Source organism: Stegodyphus dumicola, chromosome 3 (assembly GCF_044657685.1).
Source record: "Stegodyphus dumicola isolate Sdum_Otavi_A_Nest chromosome 3, ASM4465768v1".
In the NCBI taxonomy this organism is placed as follows: domain Eukaryota; kingdom Metazoa; phylum Arthropoda; class Arachnida; order Araneae; family Eresidae; genus Stegodyphus; species Stegodyphus dumicola.
The window spans coordinates 182,129,304-182,152,352 of NC_140770.1; positions in this window are offsets into that span (position 1 = coordinate 182,129,304).

Below are 23,049 nucleotides of genomic sequence, written 5' to 3' on the forward strand. Positions count from 1 at the left end.
TGCGTGAATTCGGCACCACCCACAATCTTGCCATTGCGCACATTAAACAGCTCACAGCTATTCATTACTCAGCTCTTTATGAGGTTGGCATAAACAAGTTACTGCATTTCTTGCTTTGGCGCACATTTGATGACTGGCATTCCATTAACAGAAAATTAGGTAACATTTTGAAGACATTTCTCTATGACACGCTCATATCAAGGTCAATCCAGTTCGATTTGAAAATGGCGAACATTCGGAATGGTTTAAGCACGAGCAAAAGCGATAGAAAACGCTTTAAAAAAAGTGAAAATTTGTCCATTCTGGGAGGTTACAGGCTAGCGGTTCATGATTTACTAGACAACAATGGAATCTATTTAAACATTTGGCAAGAGATTCTGCCAGAAAATTTTAACGTGCACCGTGCCGCCACGATATTTGCTTTTCGCTCCTGCTCATATATCTCTGAACATCACGTACGTTCTGACAAATATAAGTTAAGATTCCAAAACCTAATTTTTGGATATTTTGGTAATATACCGTATTAAATGCACTTTACTCAAAATGACATTATTGTTTTTTCTCAATCTAAAACAATTAATTCTTCAAAAAGGAAAAGAAAATTTCCCGTCGTAATGTTAATTTTAAATTTTTGTTTAATACATTTTGCTACTTACATTAAGAAGAAATTATTTGAAAATGTTCTTAGCAAATGAGAAATCTATCAATTAAACGGGCTAAAGAGCAACACTATTATTTTAAAGACAGGTTGCAACGACCTATTTCTTCAATTCAAATTAATTTATTCAATTTAACCAATGAAAGCCCGCTTAGCCATCGCCGAATTCGAATTAGAAGTGGGCAAAACTGCTCATGTACGTGATCAGATGAAAGCCGTTCACTCACTGAATTGAATCTGTTCTTTTTTTTACGATTCGCCGCTCACTAGCAATAAACTCGATGAAAAAGATCGGGAATGGGAAGTGAATCAATAACTATCCACGAGAACAAAGCGAAGAGCGGAAAGAACGGAATGATCAGTGGGATCGGAAGAATCAATTCAACCGTACAGCGAACTCTCCCGACTGATTCTGTTCAACTGCAGTTTTGAGATTCCCTAAAACAGCCTTTCTATATAAAACTAAATATAAACTTCTACAAAAAATGTTAAAAAACTTGGGAAATGGTAAAAGCTAAACTCACTTTCAACGTAAGAAGGTAAACTCCTCTAAAACGAGAATTAAACTTTTTTGGAATGCTTCCAACAAGATTTCTCGGTTTCTGAACTAGGAAAGAGCTACAGCTCTTTTTTGACGAAGCACTGCTCGCTGTAAGTGCAATGAATCGCTTCTGAATCAGTTTGCGAGCGAATGGCAGATCTCTAATGTACAATTCTTCCCTCGCAAACTGGATATTCTAACCTCTTACATCACAAGAGCGCGCGGACGTTAAGTTATAATACCTTACATATATCAGTCTTCACGGTGACTAGTGAGGAATACGTGACTTAGTTTATCAGAACCAGGCGGTAACGAGTCATCGTGCATTACATTTTAATTTGGTTCGAAATGAATACTCTATTCAACTTTTCGAGGGAGCAGTTTGTCGTCTGCTACTTTGACAGGATTCAAGCTCCACCTTCCAATGCTAGGTGACTTAGATTACCTTTTACTCTACAAGACAGCACACAGCATAATGCTTAATTCCTTACAGGTTTATTAAATAAAATGTAAAAGTAATTTTAAGGTAAAAGTTCTGAGGAAAAAATAATTAAAAATAATTTAAAAATCTAAAAGCTTTCAGATTTTATATTGCGCCCAAAGGCACGTTTTGTAAAGCTTCGAGTGTTAACTTTGTTAAATATTATGTTCTTCGCACTTAACTCACATCAAATTCTATTCAACAGAAATATCATAAAAAATAACGCTGGAGATAACGCGCTGCAGATAATTTTTTTTTCCGTATAATTTTGTCATTGCTCGCTTTGAAATCATTTAGTTAATCAATTCTTTTTTAATTTGACAAAATATGAAATCGATAATAAAACAAATTCTAAATTTGGGCTTCCAGATGCCCCTATTCCAGTGTAGGACTATGTTATTCAAAATTTAATATCTCTATGTCCCTTTGTTTTTTTCACAGTGCGAGAAACATACATACACCCATGCAGATTCTTCATTATTTACTTTCCTTAAATATAACACAGGGCTCTCATATTTGGCGACAACAATTTGAAACTTTGTAGAGGAATTAGTTATTTTTGAAAGCAGGAGATATGAAAAATGAGCAATGCCCTCGCCAAGGACCTTTCAAATACGCGTCGTACATGCTGACCACTACACCACGAAGGCATGCTAAGAAGGCGGTAGAAATACCACTCGGACTACGAGGAGCAAAACAACTGCAATAACTTTCATCCAGTAGCTTTTAATCTCTCCGACGGTATCAGCATAAAAGACCAACCAATTCAGAGGAACAGTAATAACCTTTTCACAGATGTCTCCAAAACTGAGAACGGCACGGGCAGCGCCTTCTGTAGACTGGAAAATGGAGTTGTAACATTCGAGTGGCAAAGGAAACTAGGCTTGAACAACTCGGCATACCAAGCAGAGCTTCTAGGTATCAGTGCTGTAATTAGATATGCGAACACATGTCAGCAGGAGAAATTCTCCATACTCAGTGATTTGGCATCAAGTCTGGCGGCTGTCGTAAGTCAAAACAGCCGGAGTCCTTTGGTATACCGAATTCAGAAACAGCTTCTGACAATGCCTTTTTCGCAAAGATCCACTTTAAAATGAGTTCCCGCTCACACAGGGAATCAAGGCAATGAAGCTGCGGACCTACTGGCCATGCAAGCAGCCAACTGCACGGATATATTAGAAAGACCAACTAAACGTCCTTGGTCTCATATTAAGCGAACAACTTTGACAAGTCTGCTACAAAATTGGCAAAGTAGATGGACAGAGGCAGAGGGGGGGGCTAGGACGAAGGACATTTCGCTTACTGCCAAAAGTTAACATGGAAATAAAGACCCACTGTGCTAGCCTAACACAGTTCTTGATAGGTCTTGGACCATTCCCAGTGCACCTGAACAGATTCAGACTTAGGGATACTCCTTTCTGCGAATGCGGAGAGGAAGGCGACATAGACCATTATTACTTCCATTGTGTACATACAAGAACCTGGAACTTGAAGAAACCAGCGGACTGTGCCTGGGCAATGTAGACGTCTAACACACTCAAAAACAGAATAGCCCTTGATAAAATAGGGAAAATCTTAAGACACTGCCTAAGCAGAAAGAACCGTGAATAATATTGCGTTTCAAATGTTCAGAACTTAAAGCAGATAACCATAATAACGCTTAGTGCCTGCAGTTATCAATATGTAAAAACTGTTATTAGTATGTAATATTCTACCTTGTCACTTTGGAGTCTTCCCCGCCGTGATGGTATATAATTCCGTTTGGTTCATGCCCGTGGTCGGCAGTTATCATAGCGGTGCACTCACTCACCTTATAAAGTGAAACGTCGCTTTATAGTGGACGACGCAAAATGTCAAAACGAAATTAATAGCCCTTCTGGGTAAATTAACCCTTTGGGCTTATGATGTAAGATTTTAATGGGATCATGCCAAAAAGGTTAAATTAGAAGTTAAGGTTAAATTTGATGATAATGAAATAGAAAATTTAAAAAATAATAATTATGATGTTGTTTGGATTCGGCCTGCAAACTGTCGACGTCTGGGAGAATTTTTTAAAGGCAACAAATTGACGCTTTGGCCCTTAAAAAACGGTTTCATCACATCTTAAGCGAAGAAAATAAACGCTTTTATAGACCACGGTTTCAAGAATTACCAAATGACAGAGCACCATAAAATATTATGAAATAACATTGTTTTATTGCGCGCATAAACTGTGATAGATTGTCTTTCATTCTAGCCATTTAGCTGGAAACGATGTTGAACTAGAGTTAATTAATCAAAAGCATATCAAAGAACAATAGAAACAGAATTTAACAATTCCTCTGGATCGAAACAGCAGGAAGAATCGATCGCATGTAAAGCTTATACAGAATGTATAATGTTACGCACTGGGATGCAATTAGGGATCTTGAAATAAGACAAAGTCAAACAAGAAACAAAAGGATAAATGCGGATAGTTAGAATTCTCAAGAGCAAGTTGTTTTACGAAGCGAGAATTATCCTTTTCGAATAGAGTAATTAATTAATCACTGACAAGAGGCAATTGCTGCTTGTTGTAGAATCTGATTTTGTCTGCGAATATCCTTCAGACTTTGGAACGGGAGAAAGATAAGTAGAAGAAAGTACATTATTTTGTCACGAAGATATTAAGGAAATAACAAAAGCATAGAAATTATAGTTAATAGTTCAAATAAGGCATAATGATTGAGTTTGGGCAACACAATGCCTTATTGAATGCCAGGCATGATTGCCAGCATTGCGTGGGCAATAATGAGTTAAGTGTTACTTGCTGCCAGAAGTTGAACACTCACTTTATTGACAAAAATCTGATTAGTCACCACATGACTTCCTGGTATGGCCTATTAAATTATAGATATTTTTGGCTGCATTTAAAATTATTTCCTAGATATATAGTTCTCATTCAATTAATTTAGTTCTCACTTCGTGGCAAAGCAAAAATTTATAAAATCTGAAGACATCTTCATTAAAAATTGTAAAATACAGAAAAACATAAAACACCATATACAGTTAAAGCAGTTGAAAAAAACAATTACAATTAAAATTAAATTTCTATGCAAAAACCAGCAGTTCTGCCAGCGGCGGCGATACCAGTGGCCAAGCGATAAAGTAGCTGAACGCTGATAGTTTGGTCAGGGGATCAAATCACGAACAGGCTAAATGCATGGGTGTCTTTAGAGTTTTCCCCATGTGTAACGTGTATACGAGAAAGGTGCCCTCCGAATGGACTTAAAGAAGGCATCGCTCCTCTTAGGCAGAAAACTCTCAAATGCTTTGCTATAATAAAATAAATCAGACCAAACTTTCTATAAAGTGAATATTTTTAATTGACAGCCATTATTTTCTATTTGAAGAACATTTACTAAAACGCAGTTCGAAGAAAATTTAAGATAATTACCGAAGATGAAAGCTTAGAAAAATGTAATTTATTTAAAAATGTTTATAAGGAAATATCCAGTTATAATGAAAAATAAATTTGCAAAGTTTAAATGTACAATATCATAAAATTATGAAGGAAATTTCCTTAATTAAATGCAAATAATTAACTAAGGAAATTAAATGCAATTTAAAATTTTAATTGATTAAATACACTTTTAAAATATTACTTAAATACACTCAGAAAAGTATACAACTTAAATTAATTACACTTTTAAAAATCACTATGCAATTAATCCTACAATGAATCCTTGAAGAACTAATTCATGTGTGACAAGCATAATGCACAATAAGAAGTTATTTTTATGCAAAAATTATTATCCGTTGATTTTTCAGCGAGTAGTCATTTTAGTAATTTAAATATGTCACTTAAACTAATTATATAAATTTAACACCCTTTGTGTTGTGTAGCTAAATTTGCGGTGCTGAACAATTAATCACACAATTGGGAAACCCAACAGTAAATCAGGCTTCCAAAGAACAATAGGAACATGAACTGCAAGCGCAACATTTTTCCAGGTTCGTTTGCATAACACAATGCAGAGTTCTTTAACCTAAATAAAACCATAATCCTAACTACAAATATATTAATTTTTATGTCATTATTTATTCATTTTTAGACAATCTGCATACAAATAAACACTTTGCCGTAAACTCCTGAATAAATATTTATATTCGAAAATTCAGATTTACTCAATCAACTGTGCAAACTAAGAGGAGGTGAAGGGTATGTATGTGAGAAGACTTCGGGAGTCTGGAATATAAAAAAGTTTACGCGATGCTGAAGAATACAACGCAGAGCGTTAGTCTATAAATGAATTTATATAACCTATCCTAACAAAGTTGCTAACAGATTTTAATAGTGTTCTTTATTGGTCGTAGAATGCAGCCATTTTCTTCATCAAGTTAGATATTATTTGGTATTACACTTCGTAGACAGGGACACTCGACGGACCCATCATCAGTCGTAAATGGATATTCTAAGTTGCTAGCTAGTATACATCCGAAAGAGTCATTTCATAATACTTCGCAAACTGGAACACAATGCTCAGATAATCATACATCTTTAGTCGGAGCCAGAAACCTATATAAATCGCTAAATCAGAAATTTGAATGCTCGCACTTATTTTTACATTTTTTTTGCTCATTAAAGAACAGTCACATAAACATAATTTCGGCTGCTCGTCACTTTTGGAATCGTAAATTCGTTGTATCTTTGCGTCACTCACGTCTTGACACGAGCAATACACAGATCATCGCATTTCTTTATCTGAAAACTTTTCGTTCATGTCCTTCTCATTCATCACTTCTAAATCATTCAACACAGCTGATGATCTTCCCCGAGGCCGACATATATTCGCTGATTTTTCCTTTATCTCGCACGTGTTCGAGAATTCTCACCGCATTATTCTCATCTCTTTCTCCTGCATTTTCAGATTCTTCTATTAATCTTCTTCAGCTTTCTTTAATGCTTTCCCCCCTTTCCTTCTTCGTATTGCTCAACTCGGTCAACTCTGGTCTCCGGTCATTATTTGTATTGAGTTAAATCAGATCAAAAGCTAAATATGTAACCCCTCCAAAAATTCTCATTCTTTGTACTTAATTACAGACGTAACTATTAATTAAACGGCAACTTTTATTCAACTCCGCGTCACTTGAAATTAATTGGTCAATCACATTCCGCCATTACCTTTCCCAAACCAATTTTAACCACGGAGCAATTAAAATTAGGCGCCATGCATATCTTTCTGCATCGCCCCAAGGAAAGGCGAGTACCCGCCATAGGTATTTCAGTAGATAATATCCCGACCAGACGCAACGGCTTTTAAGAAAAAAAAATACGTTTGTCTGTTTCTTTTTGCTTTATTGTCCAAGAAACATTTAAACAATAAATGGGCCAAGCTCCAAGTCAAGTCTTTTTTAAGAAGCTGCCGCATTCGTTTACTCCATCTCCTAAAACGAAATATATTTTAACTTTCACTTCTAGGCTTTCAGACAAAGTCTTGTTTCAAGAGCAGATTCGATTCTTAGTCGGGCGTCCCCTCCCTCGGTGGATCGCATTTCATCAAGTGAGCAGAATGTTTGTTCAACATACATAGACGACGAAAAGGATCCTTTATTCACAATTTAATTGTTTAGATTTTACTGGCGCCTACCATTCAACACCTATTTTCTCGGCATTTGCTGTCAAGGAATCCACAACATTTGTATATATATATATATACAAATAGCTTAAAATTTGTATATATATATATACAAATAGTTTAAAATTTGTATATATATATACAAATTTGTATACATGTATATACAAATAATTAATAGTTATATGTATATGTAAGATTAACCAAATACAAATAAAAATTATAATTTAAAATGCCTCTTAATTGCTCATTTTTAATTTGGGTACTTTGTCTCTAGTAATAACTTTCTCTAAACTACGTCATATCTGAAAACGTATTCCGCATTATGTCATCTTGAAACTTTTGCATTGCCTATAAGTTTTAGCCAATCAGATTAACGGAAAATTTTACTATAAATATTGTTGCAATCCTACCCCACCCTCTTTCTCTGCTTGTGCTTGCTGGCTGAAGGACGTCTCTTGCTTTGCTGCTTTTGTTTAAAATGTAATGCGCCATCATTAAAATTGTGAGGTGCAGATTGCCCCCATTATGAAGTGCCACAAATAATAAAGGTATATTTGGAATATAAAGGGATTTTTGTGATTCTTCAAAAGTTCCCGACCGCCAAACTAAATTTTATCATCACATATATATATATATAACTAAATTTAAAGTAAAACATAAATTTATAATTCTTATAAATTAATGAAATAGATACCAAGAAGTTATTTTCGAGGCTAGCATTAATCAATGAAAACATGTCATCTTTATTATTTGTATTGCAATTTACAAGTATTATATTGTTATATGGTTACTTTCTGTTTAATAAATGAAGTTTATTCCTTTTATTCCATGTATTCCTCACTTCATTCAAATCTTAGTTACTTAAATACAGAATTTAATTTTAACTCTCCCTAAATTCAGGAAAAGCGAACTCTTTGGAGCAATTTGAATAAAGCAGAGTTTTCATACTTTATTTACATTATAACGCATTGTCGGAACTAATTCGAGCACATTTAATCGAGTTTCTAAGACACACAATGCGACGGCATTTATGAAGTGAAAATTAATAGAAGTAAATGCAGTAAGTAATTTTACTTAGAAACTAGAATAAAGAAAACTCAAGTAAAAGAAATATTTCTCAAAAATGTGTCCGAATAGCGTTTAGTTTATCGCTCCATTAAGTCTTGTCTTTTAAAGACGCGTCTTAAGAGTAGTTAAAATCGGATCCATATTTCCAAGTTACTTTATAAAACCTAGACTCTTTTAGTAACATTTCTTTACCGTCCTCAGTTCACCGATAAAAATGCGGAAAGCACCCTGCTTTCGCCGTACTATACTATATTCAATTACTGTCTCTGACGTATTTCTCGTTTTTATGTGAGTAATCAGATTTTCCAAAGGCGAAAGAATTATTTATTATTCAACAAGGCCAGTGCATCTTTTAGCTTAATCAAGTTATTATGTGCATTATCACATATAAATTTCTTTATTTCTCTTTCAAATACGATATTTCTTTTCATCGTGATCGATAATCAGCTCAACAGTAGACTAAAAGAATAAAGACGTAAAGCTATGTTTAAAATTGAGTTATTTTTACCCTTTTTTAAGACTTCCTGATTTATTTTATGCAATAAAAGAACCTTCAGATAAAATTAGGCGCCATGCATATCTTTCTGCATCGCCCCAAGGAAAGGCGAGTACCCGCCATAGGTATTTCAGTAGATAATATCCCGACCAGACGCAACGGCTTTTAAGAAAAAAAAATACGTTTGTCTGTTTCTTTTTGCTTTATTGTCCAAGAAACATTTAAACAATAAATGGGCCAAGCTCCAAGTCAAGTCTTTTTTAAGAAGCTGCCGCATTCGTTTACTCCATCTCCTAAAACGAAATATATTTTAACTTTCACTTCTAGGCTTTCAGACAAAGTCTTGTTTCAAGAGCAGATTCGATTCTTAGTCGGGCGTCCCCTCCCTCGGTGGATCGCATTTCATCAAGTGAGCAGAATGTTTGTTCAACATACATAGACGACGAAAAGGATCCTTTATTCACAATTTAATTGTTTAGATTTTACTGGCGCCTACCATTCAACACCTATTTTCTCGGCATTTGCTGTCAAGGAATCCACAACATTTGTATATATATATATATACAAATAGCTTAAAATTTGTATATATATATATACAAATAGTTTAAAATTTGTATATATATATACAAATTTGTATACATGTATATACAAATAATTAATAGTTATATGTATATGTAAGATTAACCAAATACAAATAAAAATTATAATTTAAAATGCCTCTTAATTGCTCATTTTTAATTTGGGTACTTTGTCTCTAGTAATAACTTTCTCTAAACTACGTCATATCTGAAAACGTATTCCGCATTATGTCATCTTGAAACTTTTGCATTGCCTATAAGTTTTAGCCAATCAGATTAACGGAAAATTTTACTATAAATATTGTTGCAATCCTACCCCACCCTCTTTCTCTGCTTGTGCTTGCTGGCTGAAGGACGTCTCTTGCTTTGCTGCTTTTGTTTAAAATGTAATGCGCCATCATTAAAATTGTGAGGTGCAGATTGCCCCCATTATGAAGTGCCACAAATAATAAAGGTATATTTGGAATATAAAGGGATTTTTGTGATTCTTCAAAAGTTCCCGACCGCCAAACTAAATTTTATCATCACATATATATATATATAACTAAATTTAAAGTAAAACATAAATTTATAATTCTTATAAATTAATGAAATAGATACCAAGAAGTTATTTTCGAGGCTAGCATTAATCAATGAAAACATGTCATCTTTATTATTTGTATTGCAATTTACAAGTATTATATTGTTATATGGTTACTTTCTGTTTAATAAATGAAGTTTATTCCTTTTATTCCATGTATTCCTCACTTCATTCAAATCTTAGTTACTTAAATACAGAATTTAATTTTAACTCTCCCTAAATTCAGGAAAAGCGAACTCTTTGGAGCAATTTGAATAAAGCAGAGTTTTCATACTTTATTTACATTATAACGCATTGTCGGAACTAATTCGAGCACATTTAATCGAGTTTCTAAGACACACAATGCGACGGCATTTATGAAGTGAAAATTAATAGAAGTAAATGCAGTAAGTAATTTTACTTAGAAACTAGAATAAAGAAAACTCAAGTAAAAGAAATATTTCTCAAAAATGTGTCCGAATAGCGTTTAGTTTATCGCTCCATTAAGTCTTGTCTTTTAAAGACGCGTCTTAAGAGTAGTTAAAATCGGATCCATATTTCCAAGTTACTTTATAAAACCTAGACTCTTTTAGTAACATTTCTTTACCGTCCTCAGTTCACCGATAAAAATGCGGAAAGCACCCTGCTTTCGCCGTACTATACTATATTCAATTACTGTCTCTGACGTATTTCTCGTTTTTATGTGAGTAATCAGATTTTCCAAAGGCGAAAGAATTATTTATTATTCAACAAGGCCAGTGCATCTTTTAGCTTAATCAAGTTATTATGTGCATTATCACATATAAATTTCTTTATTTCTCTTTCAAATACGATATTTCTTTTCATCGTGATCGATAATCAGCTCAACAGTAGACTAAAAGAATAAAGACGTAAAGCTATGTTTAAAATTGAGTTATTTTTACCCTTTTTTAAGACTTCCTGATTTATTTTATGCAATAAAAGAACCTTCAGATAAAATTAGAGTTCAATAAAGTGCACCGAAATGAAAATTTTATTTATCTTTAAATAATTATTGTGAAATTTGGGGACTGAATGTTTGTGTTTTCTTGAGCCTAGGTGATGAAACAATATATACACTACTGAGAAATTCTCTCTCTATGTACATAAACACACACACACACACATATATATATATAGCTTCAAAAGATTGAAGTAAAGTTAAATTTAATTTTAGGTACTTATCTTGTGCCATTGCTACAAGGAATGAAATTTTAATTTAACAACCATTCTCTATTGGTAAAAAGCAAATTAAAGTTAATAAATTTAAATGAAATTTAAAGCAAACAAACATGGATTTACTTGCCTTTTTAGTATTGTTTAAGTATAATTTATTATTTTTATAGATAATGTCTAGTTTATTTTTGATTTATATGCATAATTAGTATCGGGGAAGTTTCTGTAGATAAGAGTTTCTAAATTACTTTGGTTTTCTGAAAAAAAAAAAAAAAATTTCTACTCTTACTTACTATTTTAATTCTAATACTGGTCTTTTAATTGCTAATTTCTCAAAATTCCACTTGTTTAAATTTATGTTTAGTAATTCACCACATTTAGTTTTTACTTTTACCCTTGCCTACATGTATGACGAAACACGAATTGAATGATGTTAAGATGAATGAGTTAGGTTTGGAGGCAACTCCCCTTTGATAAGTCTGTCTCCTGCCTGCTCAACAATCTTTCACTTATGCATTTTTATAAATAATTTTTTAAGATCAAATAATTTTCGGAATTTTATATTTATTAATGGATTTTGAAAGTGCCTATTCGAAATTAAAAAACTAGAAATTTGTATTGTAGCCAGTACCTGCGTCGTTAAATGGAGGAGACAAGTGTTGGCATTTATAATATTGATATTCCGATAGCTTGTAAACTACTTGCACGGGATCTTTCAAAACACACCATTGACATTCTGATTTTCTCTAGTTTTATTTAATTGATATCAATAGGCATTGCGCTACTTGAAAAAAAAAAATACAACTTCGCCAAAAATTTACACAATCTAATAATTATTAAAATCCATGTATGGTGTCAAATTATGCGCACTTCTCTGACCTTACATTCTGTGAAATCCCTACACTGCTCACAACCATATTTTAGAAACAGTTTTGGTTATTCAGCTTTTATAAAGGAACATTGTAAAATTTTCTGAATTGTAAGAAATCTATTTTTCTCATTTTGAAAACGATATGCCTAAAATCTATTTTTTTTACAAAATTCAATAATGGAAATAGAAAATAGAAAGATAAATATTAATAGGAAGAATAAATACAAGTATAACAGAAAATAGCACATGTAGTAGAAAGGTTTTAAAGAGGAAACTACGCTAGTCGTGTATGAAAAATATTACCACATTTTCAATTCCAACTTCAATAAAAACTCGCTATGAAATAATTTTATTATCATTATCGCCTAATAAACAAAGTTTTCTACAAATGCCTCAAAGAAAATTTCTTTTAGTTTATTGTGCCAGTTTGTAAACTTGGTGTTCTCAAACAATAGAAATTTTTACCACTTGTAAGAAATTTTGTCGTACGCCTTATACAATTTGTAAGCATCGCAAAACTTACACAGTTCTGAGCATATAATTTTAAGTTCTGTATCTTTAATGTTTGGTGTAACAAATGTTATTATATTCATGGAAGCTAAACGTTATGTGGACAAAATATCATTCTAACCGCCCATCTGAGATACTGGTAAGTTATTTTGAATACCGAGCCGAAGGGCCCGCATTTGAATCCCGCTGAAGGTATTGATGTTTATAAATGTATAGTGTCTTTTTGTCATAGGCAAAACGTTCTTTCCATTTTCGTATGGAAGAAAAATGAGAAGTTGATGATTCATTGCCATGTCCCAGAAGTCTGTTCTTAACAAAGAACCTTGCGGACATCCTCTGGACTTTGAACTTTCTGTTATCATAATTATTGTGGATAATTATACATTTTCTACTAGCAAAATAGTTAGATAATAGTCGGAATATATTCGCTGGACATTCCATACTGCGCAGGGTCTACAGGATTGCTGTCATAATAGGAAAACAAATGCGCTTTTAAGGTAGACGCATACTATTGCTAAATGCTTTGCTTTATTAAGCTGAACTTGTCGAACTATTGAATCCACAGCATTTATCATAGAGATATCAAATCTAAATCTAATTGATTATTACTTAATATTCATAAAAATTTTTCCACCCAAACGGGATAGTAGTTAGTGACTAAACAGGATAGTGGTTAATGCCTACTGTACCAAAAGGCCCAGGTTCGAATAGCGGAGAAGACATAGATGTTTGTAAATGTATAGTGTATTTGCGGCATGGAGACGCTCTAAATATATGGTAAGCCGAAAGTCTTCTCGTGTGGATTGGTAGCAGGAGAAGAAGAGTTGCAGAACCTCGGACCAATCCCCGTGGTGGTCTTCCTCAAAACTAGGGAATTACTGTGCAAAAATGCATTTTGACTTATATGGTATTGCCAGGGACAGGCGTAATCTTGTACTTCTTGCCTCGATGAATTTCGAAGACTTGTTATGATGTCAGACGAGCGAGATTAGTCGCAAGAACAACAGCAATATGATTTTTGAAGACATGCAAGATATTAATTCACTTCGTAAGTACAGCTTCATTTACCTTTGTATCCAATCGAAGATACCTGTTCGATTTTAATCTTACTGTCGAATAAACTTAAGCGACAAAATCGCACTTAAGCCTCATAAAATTTAATTCAACAGCAGTATAACTAAATATATAAAGACGAGAATTCCCTCCGATTATTTTGGTTAGTAGCATAGGATAGATGTAATAATTCCCAGAAATATTATGAACAGTTCATAAACGAACTGCATAATACTTGTAAATTTTACACCAGCAATGATTTTTCTTTCTAATTAAAATGATGTGCAAATGCGCATTTATGTGTTTCTAGCTTTTATTTAAGCTCACTTTCTATTTTAAAAACATCGCTTCTCGTCGTTTAATGCATTATTCGGTTAATGTAATCAAATCAGCCATAGACAAGCTTGATCACATTAAGAGGCATATATCACACTATTCGTTTATTACTTGACCTTTGTTCAATCTTGTCCTTAAGTCGGAAAATGTATATACACCTTTCTGTTTATTCTCTGCTTTTTAGTTTTTCCACTCCCGTTCTCATGCAATTCACACCGTAGCGAGTTTCACGCGGTCGCATATTCGATTCTTTGATAGTAAAGAAATTACCATTCTAAAACTGTATTAGCTATTACTGTTGAAAAGGGAAAGAAAAGTGGAAATAAAGCCTTGCAGTGGATATCCATCTGTTAATTAGTGGTACATAATGATAGGTCTGAAAGGTTACTGCTTAAAAGAATAGGTTTACCTTCTTCAGACAATTATCAGTAATGAATATAAATCACCTGAAACAAAAATCCGAGAGAAAAGAATGATTTCCAACTACTGCAAGCTCAGCCAGAAATGGGAGTTTAATTTTCTAATTTGCAGTAATTGCTATATGGCATATATCTCGACATTGTTGCTGTTTTCTAGGAAGACATTTTCTTTAGGCATTGTTTCTTAATGACTGCTTAGAAATAATGATGATGAAGTAAGTGTACTGAGTGAATCTCTGAGAAACACTGGGTTGGCAAGACAAATTTCAATTTCGGTTTGCACAAATAGATAGCTTTATGTTCATTTTGTTAGTGATCTCTCAATCTTATTTTTTAAATCTTTTTTACAAGATTTAGCATCCGACACTTCTGGGTTGCTATAGATACAAATTCCGTATACGTTTGTTTACAACTATTCTTTTGCGGTCAATGTAGTGCAAAAATAAACACTTTCGAAGTAGTTTACTTTTTTATTTTCATAAAGGCAAAGAAATTGGCTGCGGCTCATAAAGATATATGTTACATTCATCGTGTTAATTGCTTAAGAGAACGCATGTGTCAGAATTGATTTAAAACATTTCGTTCTGGAGATTTTGCATTTGAGGACGAACAGCACTCTGGCCAACCTTTTTATGTTTATGATGTAAAAAATAAAGCTATAATTGAATCAAATGTTCATATAATTGTGATATAGCTTTCAACAGTGTTAACTTTGTCGCAAGCAATAATTGAAATTGATGTAAGATATCTTGGACTCGTTAAGAAGCTGGGTTGCACATGAATTGAAAGAATTTAATTTAATGCATCGAATCAATATTTGATATACGCATTCCAAAGAATTATCACTCGGGAAGGAAAATGGATCTTACAATAATCAATCAATAATCGGATTGTGCTGATGCATCATGGCCCAAGCATGACGCATTAGCACAAATCATACAAAACTAAATAGCATCCGAAAAATATCATGTTTGTCAGTTTGGTGAGATAACAAATTCGTTGTGTATTCCGAGCTGCTTTCAAGCAACCAGACGATCAACTCATATGCTTATTGCCAACAACTTATGAAGTTGGAGGAAGCAATCCAAAAGACCAGAATTAGCAAATGGCAAAAGAATCGGATTCCACCACGACAATGTGAGGCCTCATACATGTTTAACAACATGTACAAATTACGTTCGTACAAATTACGAACTTGGTTGGGAAGTAATGTCGCATCTCTCATCTAGCCCCGAACTTGTACCTTCGGATTAGCATATATTTCGGAGTGAATAAAGCTTCTTAAATGGTAAAAATTTCAGTAATATCAATAACATCAAATCGCACTTGGTTGAACGTTTTGCTGATAAAAACCAGAAGTTCTATGAGCTCGGAGTCATGAAGCTACCTGAAAGATGGCAAAATATCATCGAACAGAATGGAAGATATTTGACTGATTAAAGTTAATTTTTTGCATAGAAAAACTTGAGTTTTATTTCAGATAATTTTAACCTTCCTGAAAGCGTTCATAAGCTAGCTCCCCTTAATTTTGAAATGGGTTACCCCACGTAGTTGGCATTTTAGCCTTGATTTGCTCATTAGTTTTAGGTGGTTCTGAGTGACGAAGCAATAGTTGTGAAGAACGTAAAGAAAACGGGGATATCTAATACTGATGATCTAATACGGTTCTGAAGACCATTGCACGTATGAAGACATCCCAATCAGTGACGAAAACGTTGATAACACTGACGATGGCGACGAACTGCAAGCTGTAGCAGGTGGCACAAATGGCGGTTCTAGCAACATTAAATTGATCTGAAGCCTAAACCTTAGCTGTGGAAAACAATAAGAGTTGACGAGATTCAGAATACAGATAAGTAGAAATGAAGATATCTTATACAATATGATGTTAACATTAATGTGTATTCTTACAGAAATGTACACTGCTCAAAAAACAAAAAAAAAAAAAAAACAAAAAAAAAAAAAAAAAAATGGGACAGTGCTATATCTCCTGTTCTACTGGGGCGATTCACGAAATTCAAATCGCGTTCTTCATGTCTCGAAAGCGCGACTTAGGATATATATTAGATTTATATATATAACTATTCTAACATAGGTATTTTGACACAAAATCGGACCTTTTCTGAAATAACATACCAATTTTTTTACATATTTCGATTCTACGACTCAAATTATGCCAGAATACCAAGTTTTGTAAAAATCGTACGAGTAGTTTTTGAAATATTAGCTCTCAAAATTTTAGCTCCTCAATGTTAATTGAATTTGGCAAATATTTATTTATATCTCTTTTTTTATTAAACTTTTTTGATTTTTTCTCTCACATTTCGAAATTTAGGTTCATTCCAAATAACATTTACCCATTTTTTGTGTTTTATTTTTTAAATTTCTATTTTTAAATAATTTTTAAAAATTTTTCGAAAAACATTTTGAATTATAACCTATAAAATTCTTACCATTATCTTAAAGTAGGTATATTTTTAAGCATATCTGCAAAAAATTAGACTTTTTTATTCAAAATTTTTTAAGATATACACAAATTTACATATTTTCGCGTTTTGAAATTTGGCATCTTTTTTTTTGAGCGATAATAACGCCAAATGTGGTCTATGGATTTTTGTTACACTGTATTGCCACAGCTATTTTTAACCTTAAATTTCGAGTAAAATTTTTACGGAGAATTAATTATATGACATTTTTTCTCTCAATGATGCGTAATAAATATTTATTAATAATATATGAAAAGCTATTTTTTTTAATAAATTTTTTAATATTATTTTAAATTTCTCTCTATTTTTTTTTTTTTTTTTTTTTTTTAAATAAGAGTACATTTTTGTAAGAGTAAATTTTTACCTTCGGCATTTTATCGTCGGCTACTTTACATCGTTTAAATCGAATTGTCTAAAACTGAGAATTTTCGTTTGATGTTTATTTGAATTTTATAACATTAACTGCACAATTTATTTCTAAACAAACTGATGCTTTTGAAGTGGCTGAAAGAGCGGCTGGTACTATCATCCATATTTTTAAAGCACAGTATATTTTTATAGAAACATAAGATTTAGAATAATCATTTTTATAAAAGTCAAATTATGATATAAATATACAACCCTCTAGAGACTGAATTAATGGAAGTTCAATGATTATGTAGAAATGATCTGCAGCTACTTAATCGCTGGATAAGTCAGCAGATTCCGTGGACAAGTAAGAATAATTATATAAACGACACCCAACATTCTGAATTCAATTAACAACGAGGATACGATGTTTATTAAATGAATTCAATAAAAAATCAACTAATTTTTTATCAAAAAATGTATTTTTGCGCGTAGCGTATTTTCATTATTCTAATTTAAAATTCTAATAATTCTTAAAATTCTAATTTAGAATGTAATTGTCAAGAACTGATTCCTAATCATCAGTAATATAAGTAATTATTACGGTTATTAATAAATTCTTCTTATAAAGTAATTGCAAATATTTCAAAAAACTTTCTGTCTGAATGCAAATATATTTCTGTGGAAATATTTTTAATTTTATATTAATCAAGATTGCACACGATATTATTTATTTGCACTTCAATTCTTAACGTCAGTTCTAGTAGAAGTTACAAATCAATTATATTTAAGGATTGGATTGGATTATTTAATTATGGCAAAGCACACGAGGGCTATCTGCCTAAAGGAAGGGATGCCTTCGTGGAGGACTTTCTAAGGGAAACTGGCTCGTATACACGTTACACATCGGGAAAACGACGAAAACACCTATGCAACCAGCCCGTTCGCGGGATTCGAACGTCGGACCGAACTACCAGTGATCAGCGTCTTTACCGCTCGGCCGTTTGTGGGCCTTTATGAAATGGAAGGCGATAACTTTATTTAAAATGATTGTCAGAAATACCAAAATGTTTCGAAAAGTTGGATACTTTTTAATATACTTTCAGAATGCTTAAAGAAAAAGAGAAGAAAAATAAATTTCTTCGTAAAATTTAGTATTTGTATTTTTTTTTTTTTTTTTTTTTTAAATTTAAAACTTTTCAATGTTATGATATTTGATTCTTGCGATTTCAAAAATAAAATATTTGACTAAAATATGAATAAATATGAATTTTAAGAAACCAAATGTAGGATAAAATTGTGTAAAGCAATGGGCACAATTATAAAACTGTTTAAAGCAGTGTATGCAAGTCATCCTAAGTTAAAATGTCGGTTATACATTTCTCTTATTTGTATATATCTTTTCTAAACGGAACATTGAAAGGCGTGTAAAACTATGCTTTACTGTATTTGCTCTTTTAATATAGTATGCAGTTTTCAAACTCATCGTAGTCTGAGTTACAAAGTATTCTTCCGAAATAAACGCAGTTCAAATAAATAAAATCAAATTCTGGAAAATTGATATTAATAAATATATTTAAAATGAGTTCGAAGGAATAAATAGAAAATTTTAAAACAATTATCTGAAGAGATAATGCAACACAAACAATTAAAATAAAAGTATAAAAATTTAAAAATTACTTAAAATAATAACTATGACGAAAAATATATATAAAGAAAACTATATGAAAAAAAATAAACGCTGCACCTTTACGCAGTTCGAATAGGTAAATAGAAATTTTTAAAACAGTTATTCGGAAAAAAAACAAAAAAAAAAGTGCAACTTAAACAATTAAAATGAAATTCGAAAAAGAAAAAATTACGTAAAATAATAAGGTATGATTAAAAATATAATATAAAGAATATTATTTGGAAAAAAGGAACGATGGTGACTTTTTTTCCTCTCACGGGAAAGGAAACTAGGTTGCCATATATTAAGAAGTTCGCCAAGTGAAGTATTCTTGGCGCAAACTGACAAAAATATGCCAACATAAATTTGTGAATTTCTCCGTAAATTGCGCTCCAAACTTTACAAAATTTCATATTTAGGCGTAATTTGAGTCATAGAATCGAAATATGTAAAAAAATTGGTATGTTATTTCAGAAAAAGTCCGATTTTGTGTCAAAATACCTATGTTAGAATAGTTCTATATATAAATCTAATATATATCCTAAGTCGCGCTTTCGAGGACATGAAGAACGCAATTTGAATTTTGTCAATCGGCCCAGTGGATCGTGAGATATAGGACTGTCCCATTTTTTTTTGAGCAGTGTACATTTTTTAATAAATACTATAATGATAGCTACGAGTAGTTTATCCATGAATCCATTTGTTATGTTTATATTTTAACTACAAACTTTCAAATTAAATTATTGGCATATTTTTCTCCTCTAGAATTTGATACTATAAATGTATAAAAAAGTGTGGACCGCGAGCAAATGCGATATACAATCAGCTAAAGCATCTGAATGTTTAAAATAATTCCTTGTTCAATGTGTTTGCAGTTGAAATATTTTTAGGATGAAGCTTCCATTAATTGAAATGATTACTTGCAAATTGATCGATGTGTCGACAATAGATAATGGTATTTATTTATTGCTTTAAACGGGAAAGCAACATTTTGCAAAAATAGAACAGAAAGTATATAACATTTAAAGCTCACTGCTCTTAAAAATTAATTTTTATTATTTAAGCTTAGCATAAGTATTTTTGAAGATTAAAACAAACTAAAAAGGAGATCTAATGCGTAGAAAAGACTCCTTTACTTTGTAGTACACGTGAAATTAAAAGCCTTTTTCTTTAATTTAAACAATCTGTAACGCAACAAAGGAATCCTTAATGTTTTAACACAGTTTAGTAATAAGACGATTCTTGCTGGTTACAAATATAATATATGTCAAGTCATCGACTCTTGAAATCTGTTAAGATCTATGCTTGTTTTTACACTTAGAAAATCAGGCAATAGTGATGACGATGTTGACCCCACTGCCACCTTGCTAAATACTTTAGATATACATAGTCTACATAGTCTTCAACAGAGCGGTACTAGTATAGGGTATATTAGCTCTGGTATACTAGTATATGGACCTTACACATATCACAGAATCCGAGGAATTGAAGCACCATAGATACGAATGTATCTTATAGCAGTAGTTCCTTACAGAATTTTAGCAACTGAAATTCAGTTAGCTGTCGAACCAGTGTTTCCACCCTACATAAGGTGATTTCACTTCCCTATTCTGCACATCTCCAGCGGATCCAATCTCATGTACACATTTAAGGTAATAGAAAAGGGAAAAATGGTAAATGAGGGTTACATTCAGTTCACTCACTCCTCCTCCAGCCTCACGTTGTTTAACTATTCTCCCTGAAAATGTCTCAAAATATGGTAGAGTTTGGCTCCCCCCCCCCGCACGCATCACTAGTATCTGTGTAGTTGGCCAGAAATGGCTCTAATACTTACATGTGACAGGGGATCTTGGACTGCGCTTTCACGACTAGCAATTTGCCACGTAAGTGCCCCTCTTTCTAATGGGAAAGGAAAGTCGACACTTGCACCGAGTGCACGAACATCAGCCTTCGGCCGAACACGTCTTGGATTGTTTAGGTCTCTCAAGAGAGGTTATATATTCCAGTCCCCTTCTTGTTTAGGATTTTCTTTGGCTCAATGAACTTTGAGATATTGTCTGACTTCGTCAGTGTGTTGGAGAAGGAAGAACAGCAAATACACATATGCAGGTACCGCATCAGTAGAAATTTGGAAAGAAGTCCTACTTGTAGAATCATTAGGTTATACGAGCAGAAAATGAAAAAAAAAGGGGCAATACTATTCCAGGATTAAAACTCTAGACCAGCCGATTGCTAGACGGATGTGCTTTAAATCACACCTGGAATTAACGTGGTAAGACGGGAGAAAGTATCGTACATTTTCCTCTACAAAAGGCAACTACAGAGCTGGAACCGAATCTCCGAATCGTGGTGGGAGACGAATTACCGTCCACCACATTTTAGTTCAGTCGCCTCACTTAGAGACTTTTTCGAAGCCAAGAAACTAAAGAGATGTGCAGTGCCCTCACAGGTTTGGAACTTCGGACTTTCGGTTGCTAGCCAGACGTACATTTCAAGTACAGAGCGAAAGAAAACGGTGCGGAGCACGAATAATCTTGTATACTTCGAACGACTCCTACGTGAGTCGTAAATCTTCAGTACGCCATTTTTTAACTGCGCGCCAAATAGGAAATAAAGATTTCTCGCATGAAACAGTGGAACTGAATGTAATGAACAATGTGATCTTTTACCTGGAGAATCTGTATAACGGATTTGCAGATGTTATATCGCATTGAACGTTACAAACATTTATACCTTGAAGTAATTATTTAAGGAAAAAAAAGTTTCAGTTTTTTAACATCTTTTGAACGTAAGCTATTAACAATAACCATATTTTAAATATATGTTATCAATTTTTTATATCTATAAATAATTAGCGAAATTGTAAGTGTGGTATTTTTGTATGATGTAACATAAAATGCTTGAAAGAGCGAAGCTCTGTCGGAAAAATCAGGCTACAAGGACAAGTCTGTTTAACATTGAGGTAAATGTACGCTAAATCGGCGAGATATCGCCAAGCTGACAGTGGTTTGGCAACTATAATTTTTGTGGCCAAATTTGTAGAAAAACAGCAGTCGTCAAAATTGGCGATATTTTGGTCCAATCCTTGTATAATTGTAATTAGTACTGTAGTTGAATAATGGTACTTGATCCCTATATGTAGCTATAACAATATACGGCCCTTATACGTAACTTTATATGTCTTCCAGTAATTTTCAGAAATTGAAGGCACTAGAGTTTCCTCGGCGGCCAGGGGAAAACTGTATAAAATGGAGGCAGCATCAAATCTCAGTTTTTAGTTTTGAGCTGACTTCGAAATATTGACAGATCTCCATGCGAGTGTCGCTGTTTGGACGCGTTTTGGATTGCGTTGTGTTTAATATTATTAATAGTTTAAAGTCGTAACTACTGATTGTGCTCTGTCCTACTGAGAAGAGCTGTACAATTGTTAAAATTTCCAGAACTGTAAATAGTTTCTTTTTGGAAAATAAATTTTAGCAAGCTATCATCGCTTCTGAGTCCATTTCGAAACCCGTACTCACGCAATAATATGTTTCGTATTTGATTAAAAAACACTAATTTGTTTTCTGTCTGAAGCTTCTTCGAGTGATGCAAAGGTGAAATTAATTTTCTCATTTCAGACGATTTTCATTGATGACACAGAAAAAGAATAAACACAACTTTAACAAATAAAATTGGTATCAACAATTATTATGAGCTTTCTCTTGTAATCGATTATTCTTTCATCCTAATTTTGTTAGACATTATTAGAATTAGATTATGATTTGATTTGATTTCTTTTCTAGATGCTTTGCTAATTAGAAAGACAAATCTGTCAAAGATTATTTAGTAACATATAAGATTTTGTATCATTTTATTATGGAATTAAATGGTTTCTTCATAACTGAGTTTCTGATTTTTATGTATAATGATGTTTCTTATTGCTGCTCAAAATGATAAAGTTAGTCTCTTGCAAAGTTACACGCATTCAAATTTGTGAAAAGTATAATATTGTTGTGTGCGTACGGGTTCGTTATGAAATGAATGCACAAGTCCGATGAAAAATGAACAAAAATTTATTATTATCACAACAGAAATGCTTAAATTTTCTCAAATTATCATGCAGTATCACAATATCTCACAGTAGTTATCTTTTAACTACTTAAATGTACAATAGAACGTAATTCAAAACAGCTAAAGAACGCT